Here is a 14,616-nt window from a genome sequence, read left to right as displayed (position 1 = left end):
TTAAAGTCATAATATTTAAGTCCCATCAATATTTATTAAGGGGCAGTGAGACCATGGGAAAAAAGTGAATGATGACTCAAAGCAAAATTCTAGTGAATAAACCTATTTCTATTTGGATGTGCCACACGTTGTAACTCCAATGATGTATTTCATCTTCACAATAATCTTCATGTGGATGTAGAAACTGAGGTTCAAACAGTCAAATAATTTCATGGAAATCCTGAGTAGTTATTGATGGAGAGAGTCTGTCAATAAAAGTCTACTTTTCTTTCTTACTCTCAAATCACACAAAATCTTCAAAGTACATTTTAGAAAAAGGGAAAGTAGCCATTGAGAAATATGTGTGATTTCAGTTATATTTCATCTCTATTTTTAATTTTTTACATTTTGAAACAGTTGTATTTTACTTATTAATTTTTTTTAATTTCAGAGTGTTTAGGGGGTACAAATGTTTTGGGTACATGAATTGCTATTTTTACATTTGTGATAAAAATCCCCCCAAAATTTAAGGTACACAGGAAAATCTCCTACTTTTTAATTTCATTTATTTATGTATTCCATGTGTTTTTCTAAAGAATGAAACATACATATGAGGAAGAAGCATATTATAATAAACAGTTAAAAAACATCTGGACTTAAATGTACTGTAATCACAAATTTCCTATCCAAAGTTACAAGGGATTGGACACACACAGAGAAGAACAGAGATGAGAGAGAGAAAGAAGATAGATGACTGATTTAAAAAATAGTGATTAAAAAAATAAATAAATAGTGATGGATAGACAGACAGTCAGGCAGACATAGCTTTCAGGGAGGAAAGTTCTACTTTGAGAATCAACCCTGCTAGAAATAACAAGGCAAACTCTGGGCAATTTATGGAAATCAACTGCTGAAAGGTACCAGAAAGTAAACAAAACGAGAAAACAACTGAAGAGAAACAGGAGGAAGGAAATTGAACATGGATAGAATTGTGGACCCTCCCCCACCCTGCCAAAAGAAATATGCTCAAATTCTAAGTCCTGACATCTGTGAATGTGATCTTATTTGGAAATAGGGTCTTTAACAGATGCCATCAAATTAAGATAAAGTCATACTGGATAACTAGCTTCCTTATAAAAATTTGGCCATGGCAACGCAAAGGGAGAAGGCTATGAGATGGTGGATGCAGAGACAGGAGTGAAGCAGCTACAAGGTAATGTGGGGGGGATTGCTGTCAACCCACAGAGTGCAGAAAAGGCAAAGGATCCTCCTGCAGAGTCCTGAGAGACAGAAAGGTCCTGTTCACATCTTGATTGGGGGCTTCTAGCCTCCAGAACTATCAGGGAATAAACTCCTTATGTTTTAAGCCACCACATTTGTGGTGATTTGTATGGCAACCCTAGGAAACTAACATAGGAGTGATACCGAGTTTCCTATTTTACAGCTTTTATTGAGAGTAGTTGCTAGTATCCCATGTGGGACAACTATAACTCCAATAGAAAAACCTCAACATTGCTGGCTGGATGAATCAGAAGAGTTTGGAGCAACCATATCCCTTGGAAAGTGATGCCATAAATTCCAGAAAGAAGAGAGCGTCAGCCTCAAATTCTGTGTATCCAATATGCCTAAGTCTCTGGCTGACCCATGTGCGACCTCTGTATAACACAAACTACAAGCAGCCCTAGCAAGACTAAAAACACTGACCTGAAATATGAGCTGCCATCACCAACAAAGGGGTGTAATCCAGAATTTTTATTCTGAGTGAAGCCAAGTTAACGGTTGGCAAAAATAAACATAAAACTCTTTAGAGGAATATAATATGTCCAGAGTTTCAATATCATTTACAATGCCCAAGATATAATGTAAAATGATTCAACAGAAGAAACAGAAAAACATAAGCCATTCTATACAGAACAGTGAGTAGAGACCAACTTTAGGATGACCCAAACAGTGGAATTAGCACACAGGCAGTTGTTACTTAATATGTTCAAGGCTGTAAAGGAAAATGTGTTCAGACTGACAAAAAATCACAAGAGACAAATAAAAAGATAGGAACAAAATCTAATGGAAATTATGGAAGTGGGAAATATATTTAGCATTAAAAAATTGTTTTAGGCCCTGGTTTCTCTTGCATTATCTCTAACTACTGTTTACTTAATCACCTTGCACTAGGGGCTCTGATTGCCAACTTAACTCCTGATCCTTGAGGCAACTTCGTTGTTCTATATGAATGAACTTCAGTTCTATCCTTGAATCCTGACAAAATGTTTCTTGCCTCTGTTGTCAGAATTCTCTTGGCTTTTATTCCTTGATCTACTTGTTAATTTTGTTAGTTTATTCCTGATTCCTCGTGGTTTCCCATCAAGCCACGGGGAATTAAGGGAAGATATTTGGTGATAGTCCACATAGACCTTGTGGGTTATAATTTATTAGATTCTGGTTTTGCTCAAATTATGGGCATGGTTTACTAACAACCAAAACATTTCATGATTTGGGTAGGAATGGGTACTTTATCAAGCAGATTAAAATGATATGTATGCTACCTATCCTTTAGGGGGGAATAGCTAAAACTTGATGTGAATTACAGACTAGCCTAAAGAAAAATAATCAGACATAAATCAGGAGTAATAGGGAAATTAATAGGAATTACACTTCACACAAATCAATTTTAAGAAAAACATAACTGTTAAAGTAAGTGAAACTAACATTTTTCCTGGATCCCAGAATTCAAACCATATTTTAAATGTATAATGTATTCAGCTACTATTTGTTTTAAATAGACTTGTTGATGTAGCCTAGGAAATGTTATCATTTTTACTGTTTTCTACAGAGAAACATTTTCCAATTTATGTGTCATACAATTCAGAGGACTTTAATTCATTTTTAAAAAGTTTGCGCTATCTGTGCAGCAGTTACTTTACAGTTGTACATAAAACGTAAAAACTCACTGGATATAATTAACTTCAAAATGGAGATAACATAGAAAAGATTTAATGAATTTGAACACAGTTCAATAGAAATCAGAATATAAAGAATATAAAGGGAAAAACAGCAGCACCTCAGGAAATTATAAGACAATTCAAAAGATATACCAAATAGTACATAATTGGAGTCTCAGAAAAAGAAGAGAGAGAAAGTGGATCGGAAAATATACTAGAAGAAATAATAGCCAGAAATTTACTAAATTTAATCAATAACAAAATTATAGATTCAAAAAGCTTAGAAAACACCAAGAAGAATTAACATAAAGACAATCTCACTTAGGTAGAAAACACCAAGAAGAATTAACATAAAGACAATCTCACTTAGGTAGATCATTGTCCAGCTACTGTATTTTCATATAGAATTTAAAATAAGTCTATTAATTTCTAAAAAGTAAAAAAACACTTGAAATTTGATTAGTATTATTTTCAATCTTTACAGAAAATTGAGAACTTAAATTATAAAATTTTGAGACTCTCAATGCATGAAGAAAGCATATGACTTCATTTATATAAATTTTATTGAATCTCAGCAATGTTTTGAAATTTTTAGTATATAGGTATTCCATGTGATTTGCTAAATTTAGTCTTAAATATTTCATGCTTTTGATATATTTAAAAGTTTATATTTTTATTTTGGTTTCCAATTGGACGGTGATAGCATTTAAACATATGACTAAGTTGTGTGTGCTGCCTTGGTAAGGTTACTTTGCTAAAATCACTTATTACCCCCAGGTAGGTTTTTGTAGATTTGTAGATTTCTTAGGATTTTCTTCTTCTTCTTCTTCTCCTTCTTCTTCTTTTTTTTTTTTTTTTGCAGTTTTTGGCCGGGGTTGCGTTTGAACTTGCCACCTCCGGCATGTGGGGTGGGCGCCCTACTCCTTTGAGCCACAGGCGCCGCCCAGATTTTCCTATTTTAAAAAAGAATAATGTGGTCTAAAAACAAAGGTTTTATTTCCCCTTTCCATACTGGTTATCTTTTATTTCTCTTTCTTGCTTAATTTTTTCTTAATCTAGGATTTCTAATAAAATGTTAAGTAGAAGTGATGAGTGAGACACCTTTGCTTCAATCCTGATACTAGAAGAAAAGCATTCCATTTTTCACTATTAAGTGTGATGTTATCTCTAGATTTTTCACAAATACACTTCATCAGGTTAAAGAAATTCCCTTTTATTTCTTGTCTGCTGTTATTTTTTTTTTCTTTAATCACCAATGGGTATTGAATTTTGTCAAATCCTTTTTTGTCTCCACTTACATTTTTTTTTCTTTTTTAGTCTATGGATATGATGAATCAAATTGATTTTCAAATGTTAAACTAACTTTACATTTCTGGGATAAATCTTATTTGGACCTAAAGGGTTATCATATTTATGTATGGTTTGATATGATTTAATAATTTTTTGTTAAACTTCTTGAATTTTTCTTTATTTGAGATAAATTGGTCTGTATTTTTCTTGCAATATCTAGCCTTCATTTTGGAATCTGGGTAATTCTAGCCTCAAATAAATAAGGTGAAATGTTCACTATTGTCTTTTATCTTCTGAAAAAAAATGTATAGAATTATAATTATTTATTCCTCAAATATTTGCTGGAATTCAACAATGACATCATATAAGCTAGAAATTTTCTTTTTAAAGATGTTTTAAATTACAACTCAGTTTATTTAATAGATATAGGGCTATTCAGGCTATCTAATTCTTCTTAAGTAAGCTTTTACATTTTGTGTCTCTCAATTAATTTGTTCTTTTCATCTATAGTCATATTCCCATCACTTAACAATGAGAATATGTTCTGAAAAACTCAATCTCACACAGTCTTGTTTGAACATCATACAATGATGTGTAGGCTATAGCATCTATGCAAACATAAATGGTATAGCCTACAACACACCTAGGCTATATGGTATAGCCTACTGTGCTCCTAGACTACAAATTTGTATAGCATGTTACTGTACTGCATTTACAAATAAACATATCTAAACATAAAAAGGTACAGTAAAAGTATGGTATTATAATCTTATGGGTCCAGCATCATATATGCAGTTCATTTTGACTGAAACATCATTATATGTCACATGACTGCATATTGTGGAATTAAACTTCACAAGATTATTTATAATGCTTGAGTCATTACCCTTTTAATATTTGTATTATCTGTAATGATTTCTTTCATTCCTGATATTAGCTATGTGGCTTCTCCCTTTTTTTCCCTTAATTAGTCAGGAGAGATGTTTTCAATTGCATTGATATTTTCATAATCAGTTTTTCTAGCTTTTATTTTTCTCAGTTGTTCTTCTGAAGAAGAAGAACTTATTTTTTTTATTGACTTCCTCCTGCTTAATTTGGATATGATTGCTCTTGGTTTCCTAATTTCTAAAGTTGTTGCTTTTAAACCTTTCTTCTTTATGAATATGAACATTTAATATTAGAAATCCCTCTTTAATAATTTCTTCTGTTACATTCACAAACTCTAATACTTTCTTTTTTGTTTGGTTTTCTCTAGGTTAAAATAATTTTCTGTTTTCTCTCGTGATGTGAGTGAGTGTGTGTGTGTGTGTGTGTATGTGTATGTGGTGTTAGATAAGTTAATTAGCTTGACTATGGAGATTACTTCACAATGTATACATTTATCAAAACAAGTTGTATGCCCTGAATAACATATACCATTTTTACTTGCCAATTTCATGTCAACAAACTAGGGAAAAGTCCACATAATTTTTTTAGGTTTATTTTGCATAGGTCATAAAGCATATTTTGTATGATTTCAATCTTTTCAAATTTATTAACTTTTCTTATGTCACCCAGAAATTGGCAAATATTTCCTTGAATTTAATATGAATTTGTATTCAGCTATTGTTGAGTACAGTGTATTATACAGGTTAAATAGGTCAAGTCTGGAAAATTTACTTTTTTCTTTTTATCATTTTCCCTTTGTGTTATCATTATTTTAATTTTTATTCACTGTCTTCAAGCTCATGTATTTGTTTTATCATGCCATAGCCAGTCTACTTTTAGGTTAATTGATGGAATTATTCATTTCTGATATTGTATTTCTCACTTTAATCATTTCTTCTTGACTGTTTTATATACTTGCAATGTCTCTGCTGAAATACCTCATTTATTCATGCACACTTGTCTAGGATTCCTTAAAACCATTATCATCATTGAGGGTTTTTTTTTTTTAAGTGTTGTCTGGAAGGATGGATTCTGATGTCATAAAATCCTTTCCTACTCAAATATTTTATTTCTTATTATAAAAATTAATATATGTAGCTTGATTTTTGATCATGCTTTAAGCTTTTTGAAGTTTTAACATTCATGCTTTAATTTGATTATTACAATTCTGTACAGTAGGTTCAAAAGATATTCTTTCTCCTCTCAAATAAATAAAAAGAAACACAGCCAGGGAAGTGGCACAAAAGAGAACCACAATTTTTTCTTTGAATACTATAATCCTGACTCAATTCTTTACCATGGCAAGTTTGCAGTTTGATGTTACATCTCTACTATTCCCCTAGGTTCTATGGGATACCCTACTGCTTATCAGCTACAAACTTGTGCAGCACATGACTGTATTAAACACTATAGGCAATAGACAATTGTAACACTATAGTACATAACTGTACTGAACACTGTAGGCACTATAGGCAATAGGAACACAATGGTAAATATTTGTGTGTGTAAACAAAGAAAAAGATACAGTAAAAACATAAAATATTATAATCTTATGGGACAAGCACCATATATGCATCTTGTCATTGACTTAAATATTATATGGTGCATGATGGAATGTATTAATGTATGCATGTATGTGTATATTTTAAACAAAATAAATAGTATTTAATAAACAAGATTTATATCCCAGATGATACAAATTATCACTACAAATATCCTTCTTCCCATGTCATAGGCTCCACTGTGAAATGTATCTCAGATTCTGTATTCAAGCGTCTTCCATTTCAAGCCAATGGATTTCCATCCCCAGCATTTGAACTAAATTGACACCTTCATTGATAATATTTTTCTGAAAATTTAATCAGATAATTTGGTGGATCAGGCAGGCTCTGAAAGTTTACCTATTCTTAAATATCTTAACATTTTAGTTTAAATTTTCATGTTATATTTTATTTGCAAAAGCCTAATCATTTCCATTTTTCCACAAGGTTTGAACTTTCAGAATAACAGTTATTTTTTTACCTACAAATAAGCAACTTACAACAACAACAAAAAAAAACCCTTAAACTTAAGACTTAGTGTTCTAGAAGGGATTGAGGGTTGTTTGACTGGAAATATTGCCTTTGCTGGTGTTTGTGTACTAAGTTTCTGGCAAGATAATCCTGGCATTAGAAAAAAAGAATTCCATCCCATCTATAGACTTCTTTTTTTTCTTTTCTTTTCAGAATTACCAGTTCCAGGCATGGATTTAGGTTACATTTTAACAGTGAGGTAGAGAGAGTTTGCCCCAGATGGTGGATGTAAAATGTACCATAAATTTTAATGAAGCCAATAAGTCACTAATAACGCTAATGCTAACACTGCTATGTTTGGGGCTGGTCTTAATAAAGGAAAATTAAAAAGGCACATGTAGCCTTTAAACAAGTGCCTAAGAAGCCTAATATGATTTACTAATTCAGCCATTCACACTCTGATTGCACAGCCCCTGGTCATCTGCTCAAGTACAGCTGCTTCATGTAAAATAAATAAATAAATAAATAAAAACGTTTATTGACCACCAGATGTCCCAGCCTGTAATGTGTACTGGCAGATTTCAGGTCACTCAAAGTTCAGGAAGATTTACTAAATATCCATATATTTTTGGTAGCAACACTACCTTGGAAACCATACATATGTATAATTATTTCAGCCAGAGCCCACACATGACATCCTTGCTTCTTTTAAATTGTGAGATCTCAACCAATGGATTTCTTTTTTGTGAAACAAAATATCATAGATAGACTGCTGGTTAAGGATTCTTATAAAAGGGCATATGGGACCTTTTCATTTTTCATTAAAAACTTGGCAGAAGATTCTTGAGGCTAGGCATCATTAAGTCTTTACCAACCCAAGCAATTAACTTGGATATGGTAACTGAACACCATTTTCTAGATAAGATAATTGATGTCCAGGGAGGTCACATGACTCAAAAACACACAGAACATAGCAGATAACCAATAACCAAATGTAAGCCTTTTACATAATGCAATTATGTATGTATATAGTATTCACCTGTAATATATTCTAATATATCTATTAAATTTGCACAAAAATGGAGAAAATCTTAAAACATGAGATAAAATTAAATGTATAATATTTTAAAATATCTGGGTAAGTGTGATAGCTTCACTATTTTTAGCTAATCTTTTAAGACAGAATACTGTGTATTTAGTTAAGCCAGGGCTCATCATTAACCATGGCAGATCCAAATCTATATTTCAAATAATCTTCTTTATACTATTAATTCTAATATGCTGATATCTCCTCAGATTTGATTTATGCCATTTTTTTCACCTCCTAATGTAGTTGATGAAGAGCTCAAACGTGGTAATCAAGTGTCAGCTCTTCCATCTCTTATTTTTATTTATTTATTTATTTTGCTGTAATTTCTTGATTTACATTATCTTTGACCCAGAATTACTCCTCAGGACTTGTTTTGTAAAGCCCCTTGTCCATTTCACGAGACTTTGGCTTAGTTAAAAAAAGATAATGTCATTGAAAAGTTAATTAGGAGCATGCAAATTGCAATATATGACACAATTTTGAAAGCCAACAATGGTGTGAAGACACCACTGGCTATCTCTCTGTGGGGATGGGCACTCCCTCCAGATAGTTCCCCTGCTACACAAGTTTGTCCAGGAGGAGGATGGAATAGCTATTCCAGGGTAAATCTGTCCATACACCAAGTATACTTCCCTTATTACATGTTATTTTTTTCTTATTTTTAGATAAAAATGAATATAAATAGAAGTTCTATTATTTTTTTTTCTCATATCCAACTTTAGAGATAAACACTTTGGGCCATAAACCATCACGTCAAGGCAGACTTATCACTATCAAAACACCCACCGTCTTCAACACACTGGCTCTGCCTCTTCCAGGAAAATGTTTTTGTTTCTTACCTTATTCCATCACTGTCCCCAAACAAGCCAGCATTTCAAGCGATAGGAAATTACATATTCCTGAATTACTTGACACAGATTAGAAACCACATGCAACCAGGAAAACATTAGCAATATCCCGGCAGATATATGCAGGGTTTGGTCAACAAATCTCTTAATTTGAGATTTTGGTGCCAAATATAATGAAATGGAAAGTTCAGTTGTCTGTGTAGTTTTGTGATCTAGGTTTCAACACAAGAATTATTAGTTATATACCAGAGGTTTATTAAGCAAGATTTTATAGCAAATTATATTGTATTTTGACTGTGAACTTGCTTATCTACAGATTGTTCTCCCTTAACTTTGTCCCAAACAAGAAAACGACTGTTATTTCATCCATATGCGAGGACTATCCAATCTGACACTGCCCTAGCCACATAACCCCATGTTCATTCACAATTCAGAGACAAGGAAAGCCTACTTCAGTTACCCATGTTCCCTTAAACTTTAAGCATAGTGCTTCAGAGTCTTGCCAGGTTTATTATTGATTACATCTACACCTCAAGGTAGAAAAGGGAAAGAACATTTGCTGTCTGGTAATTTTTTGTACATTAAGAAATAATTTAGAATTATTTAAAATCTTTTCCCATTTCCAACCCAGTATTTTCAAACTTTTCTTTCCTCAAATACTTGAGTTAGATTTCACCATAGCATGTATGTCCCAAGATCCTTTCATTTGTTGTTTAAAGACAAAAATGTTATTCATTTCTGTACAGCATGCTGACAAAAATTCAGAATCATTCCACTTTCCAAAATGTTTAATTTCAAACATCCTTTGCCATTGCAGAGGATGATAGACTAATGTTATATTTTCAATATGAAAGCAATTTTTAATGTAAAGTTTATTTTTAAATGATTTTAAGATAATTAATTTTAAATCTGAGTGACAAGGGAGAAGTAGAAGGCATGTTCAAAGGAAGACTCTCCTGTTTAGAGATATGAAATTTGTAAGTCAACGTTTCAACAACAAATGGCCTGGTTTGTCCTTTCTTTGTCATATCCCCACTCAAGAAAGTGAGGAATATCCTGCTTTTCAAATAAAACTGTACTAAAAATCAAAACATCACAGATGATCTGAGCAGAACGGCCATCAGAAGCTTCAGAGATGGAAGATTTTAAACATGGTTTAGATAATATTTTCCTGAATTTGGTGCCAGATGAAGATAATCTCAAAGAACTGGAGGATAGCGTGCACTGAGTCTTATTCCTGGGAGGCTTCTTACACCTTCCCCTTAGACATTTTTAATTAGCTGAGGCCTGTTGTATTTCTTTGGTAGATTTGGATACAAATGGAAAAAAAAGGTCTTTTCATCTCTTTTTATCAGTAGTCCCCCAAAGCCAAGGCAGGTGTCTGTGGGATTAAACATAATTACAAAAGGAGAGGGAGAGGGAAGAAGGGAGCTAGATAATAATTCCCAACAGAGCTGGAATTTGAGAACGGGAGCAGGTGCTGCCCCGTATCCAACTAATTTGAGCCACGATGTTGTGTAAAGACCCACATATTCATCCTTTCAACGGGGAAGGCACTGGCAGCCTGTGAGTACAAAGACAGGATGCCAGGCTGGCCAGCCGCAGCGCCATGGCTACCAGGGTAACCAGACCCTGCTTCTCACTGCTGCCTTTGTTGGGTGGCAGCCACAGGAAACAAAGTGCCACTTCTTACCATTGTACAGGCACATGCATAATATCCTCCTTGGGGCTTATCATCATGAATTAGCAATTACTCTATTATTAGAAGGAAGAGCGGCAGCAGGTGACAAAGCACCACCACTTCTAGTGTATAGTTCTGAACCCCTTCATTCGGTTTTTCAGTGTTGGATTGACCTCTTCAGCTAGTGTATTCCCATTGTGAAGAAAATTCTATGATCCCATAGAAAAGTGGTTTTCTTTCTCAATTTGGAGAGTCTGACCCATGGTTTGATGGGAGGGGTAGAAAAAGTACTGAAAGAAATATGGACAAAAACGTCCTTCTTCAACTCAGAGAACACCTGGACTATACAAAGGACACACAAGCGCTAACGCTCTCACCCCCCCACCCCACCCCCACTGGGCCAAAGCCGCTTCGCGGCGCAGGCCGAGCCACTGTGACTCTGCCCGGGTTCTGATTGAAGATCCATTATTTAATGAAACTCTTAAGATAATGCCACTTTTTATCTAGTTGTACCCATGGTTCTCTAGAATGAGAGGGTACTGTGAGACTTTAGTTCTGATGACCCTGTGCTTTTAAAACTCAATGAATGGAAAAGAATTTTAACAGTAACATAAATTATTTTGATTACTCTTGAAAGGAGTGATTATTAAAAAAAAAAAAAATTGTAGTTTAGATCTCACCAAGAAGACAGCCCCGTTTGTATAGCTGGCTTAGTATTTTTTGCTTATTTGTTTCTCAAATCTTGATACACAATGTGAATGTCAGCATTCCAAGTTACAATGGTAAATCAGAGAAAACAAAGTTACTTTGTTCCAATGTAATATGGGGTACCATTTACCAACAGTAGAATATATCACCATGCAATTGGAACATTCCATTAATTAGAATAAAATGTCTGTTTTGATATTTTCTATACTGTCAGGAAAAATGAAGTAGAATGATTGATATTGTTGATGTATGAGATTATAAATTGCTTTATGAATTGTCTAATTGCACATTTCATATAAGCATCCAGATACAGTCTTTTTCCCTATACATTATCAAGTACATTGTAAAATAACTAAAAACACAATACACAGCTACTCTGAGCCCAAGGGTAACATGCCAAAAATGTTAAGACTTATAATTTGATGAACATATAAAAGTATATAGATATATATACTGAGTGAACAACATGAGGGAGTCTTAATCTGGGGCCATACTTTCAGAACATGTCCCTCATGACAGGGATAAATGAGAAAAAAAAATGAGGATAAATCTTTGAAGGACTAAAGGACATTTTAAAGGGTACTGAATAAAGGCACACTCTTTTGGAAAGCTAGTTCTAAGGAAGTAGAGTAAATTAAGGGTATTTGGCACTTCTAAAGCAACATAATGAATGGAGAAAAAGTTCAGTTGGAGGGAAATGTTAGGGTGTACTGATTTTATTCAGGGAGACTTGTTGGCTATCAGAGGGAGGCATTAGGGACAGATGAGATTATCCCTAAGAAAATTATCTTCCAAATTAGTCTCTGGAGGACTTTCTACAAAGATTCTGAGAAGGACCCTATACATAAAAATAAAATTAGTTCAATGATAGACCTAATCAACTACTTGGAGTTACATAAGAAATAGAATGAGAAGCAGTCCAGTCTGGGCTTGATAAAACAATTATAATAATGACACTAAAGGGCTCCTTCATTACTTCAGGGAGGACATCATGAGGGCTGGACAGGCCCTCCATCACAGGGTAGAAGTGGAATCATGAGAGAAGCATGAAGTCAGAAGCCATGGGACAGGACCAACAGCTACGGCTGTGCAAGGTCAGTCGACAGGAAGACTGAGGAAGCCCCATAGAGAACAACAGTAGCAGCAGAAAAAAAAATTTCAGAAACCTTGTACAAGCCTCCTAGCTGTAACTAGCCCCCCTCTGAACAAATTGCAATGACCCCCTATACCACAAATAATCCTCTCCCTTAACTGACGACTGGACCTTTTGGATTGCTCCCCAGAAATGGTGGATTTTCTGCAAGACTGAGGAGTTGAGGTTCTGAAGGTCCCTGGGCAGTCTTCCTGACAAGATTCACCACCCCCAACAACCTACTCCCAAGGCATGTCCCTCTGCTGAAAGTCCGTGATCTCCTGTCTAGTAGTGGACAGTGGATTAGTCTGAGACTGCAGCTTCTCCTATTCTCCTGACAGATGTATGTTGGATTAAAAATTCCTTTCTTCCTTGCAGTTCTTGTTGTCTCAGTAATTGAGTCTTTATGCAACAAGTAACTGACCCTAGACTGAAATTCCCTTGCAGTTTCAACAACATAGAAACTATTAAGACCCTTTCAAGGATAGTAATCTATAAACTCTAGCGACTGACCTGAAGAAGCTTGAAGATAGGACGGTTTCTGTTATTATTTTTATTGTTAATTTGATTATTTTACCCTAATTGTACCTACAGCTTGGTCACGCCTGAGAATCCACAATTAACTATAATTGCAACATACATATTTGTCTATGCTTATACTGTAATATATAAAATATTTGTGAAGATTTTCTAAAGAATTCACAGAACGAGCCTTGTCTTATTCTAGAAGAAATGATGCAATATATTCAATAATTAAATATCATGAGCTATGACGATTTTATTTCGAATCTCTGCAATACACCTATCCTAACCTTGGTAATAGTCTTCAGAAAACCTCCTGGGGAAGTACATGGCATTGGTTAAACTCACTCAACATGATTGCTGAGCCAAACTCAGCTGGGACAGTGAGTTTCAGGCTGGAAACAGTTAGCTGTTTCCAGGAGGGGATGAGAATTTTTAGAGGAAGTTAACCACCATCATTTTATATAGGCAACGCCAAGGAAGCCGAAATATTGAAGTCAGCAGTAATTTCGGGCTTCTCAGCTATCTGGCTTCCAGGCCTATGAGGTATAAGTAAGAGCAAGAGCAGGATGTAGACGGCAAGAATTACGGGGACCAGTGTTACAGAGCCCAGGTCCAGGCACGTCGTACAACTCTGCTCATTTGCAGCACCTCAGAATTGGGGTATCTTGTTAGAAATGTGTGCATCTGTCAAGTAAGACATTTCATCTAGGGAAACCAGGAGTTAAGCATTTCTAACCACCAAATGTCATGAAAAAGGACCCATGGAGGGGTTTATGTAATGTTTTTGCCACTCAGTAGTCTCATCTGGATGGATCGACAACCAGGTATCTGATGGAGGGTCGAGGGCTGCTGTTGCTCAGCCGAGCCTGTGGACAGGATGATGCTTTGGATGTAAGACCCAGGGGAATGAAGACCAGCTAGGGTCGGCTGGCCACCTCCTATCACGTCACCATCACATCTCACTGAAATTACTTCACTTGACGAATGGCTGCTTCTATATCTTGTGTGACAGTCCTTTTCACTTCTCACCTTGATCCATATAGGAAAAGGGATTCTGGAAAATATAGCTGCCAGCCTAACCAAGTTGACATATCACGATCTGGCAGAGTCAGTCCCCCTTCCACCTGCTATCCGTACATACCACTTGAAATCATATTTAACTGATAAATAAAGAGAAAAGCAAAATTCATCTAACGTAAGTCATTTCTAATACAACCAAAAACATATTTGCCTCCTACCCAAGAAAAGAGAAAAAGTCAATTTTTCCATCTTAGGTGAGGATCATTTCCCTTCCAGCAAGTCACAACACTATTTTTTACTTTGTAATTAAATGTTGAGACATATAGTTAATTGTTACATAATTTCTGCAATTGAGTACCTAGTAATATTTTATACTTTTTATGTACTTCCAGTACCTCAGAAGACAACAGCTTGGCATGGTTCTTTTTAGTTTGAGATAAGCTAAAAATTCATTGCTGGAGTAGG

The sequence above is a fragment of the Nycticebus coucang genome, chromosome 9, assembly GCF_027406575.1.
Source record: "Nycticebus coucang isolate mNycCou1 chromosome 9, mNycCou1.pri, whole genome shotgun sequence".
NCBI lineage: Eukaryota > Metazoa > Chordata > Mammalia > Primates > Lorisidae > Nycticebus > Nycticebus coucang.
Note: the sequence above shows the minus strand (reverse complement) of the source record.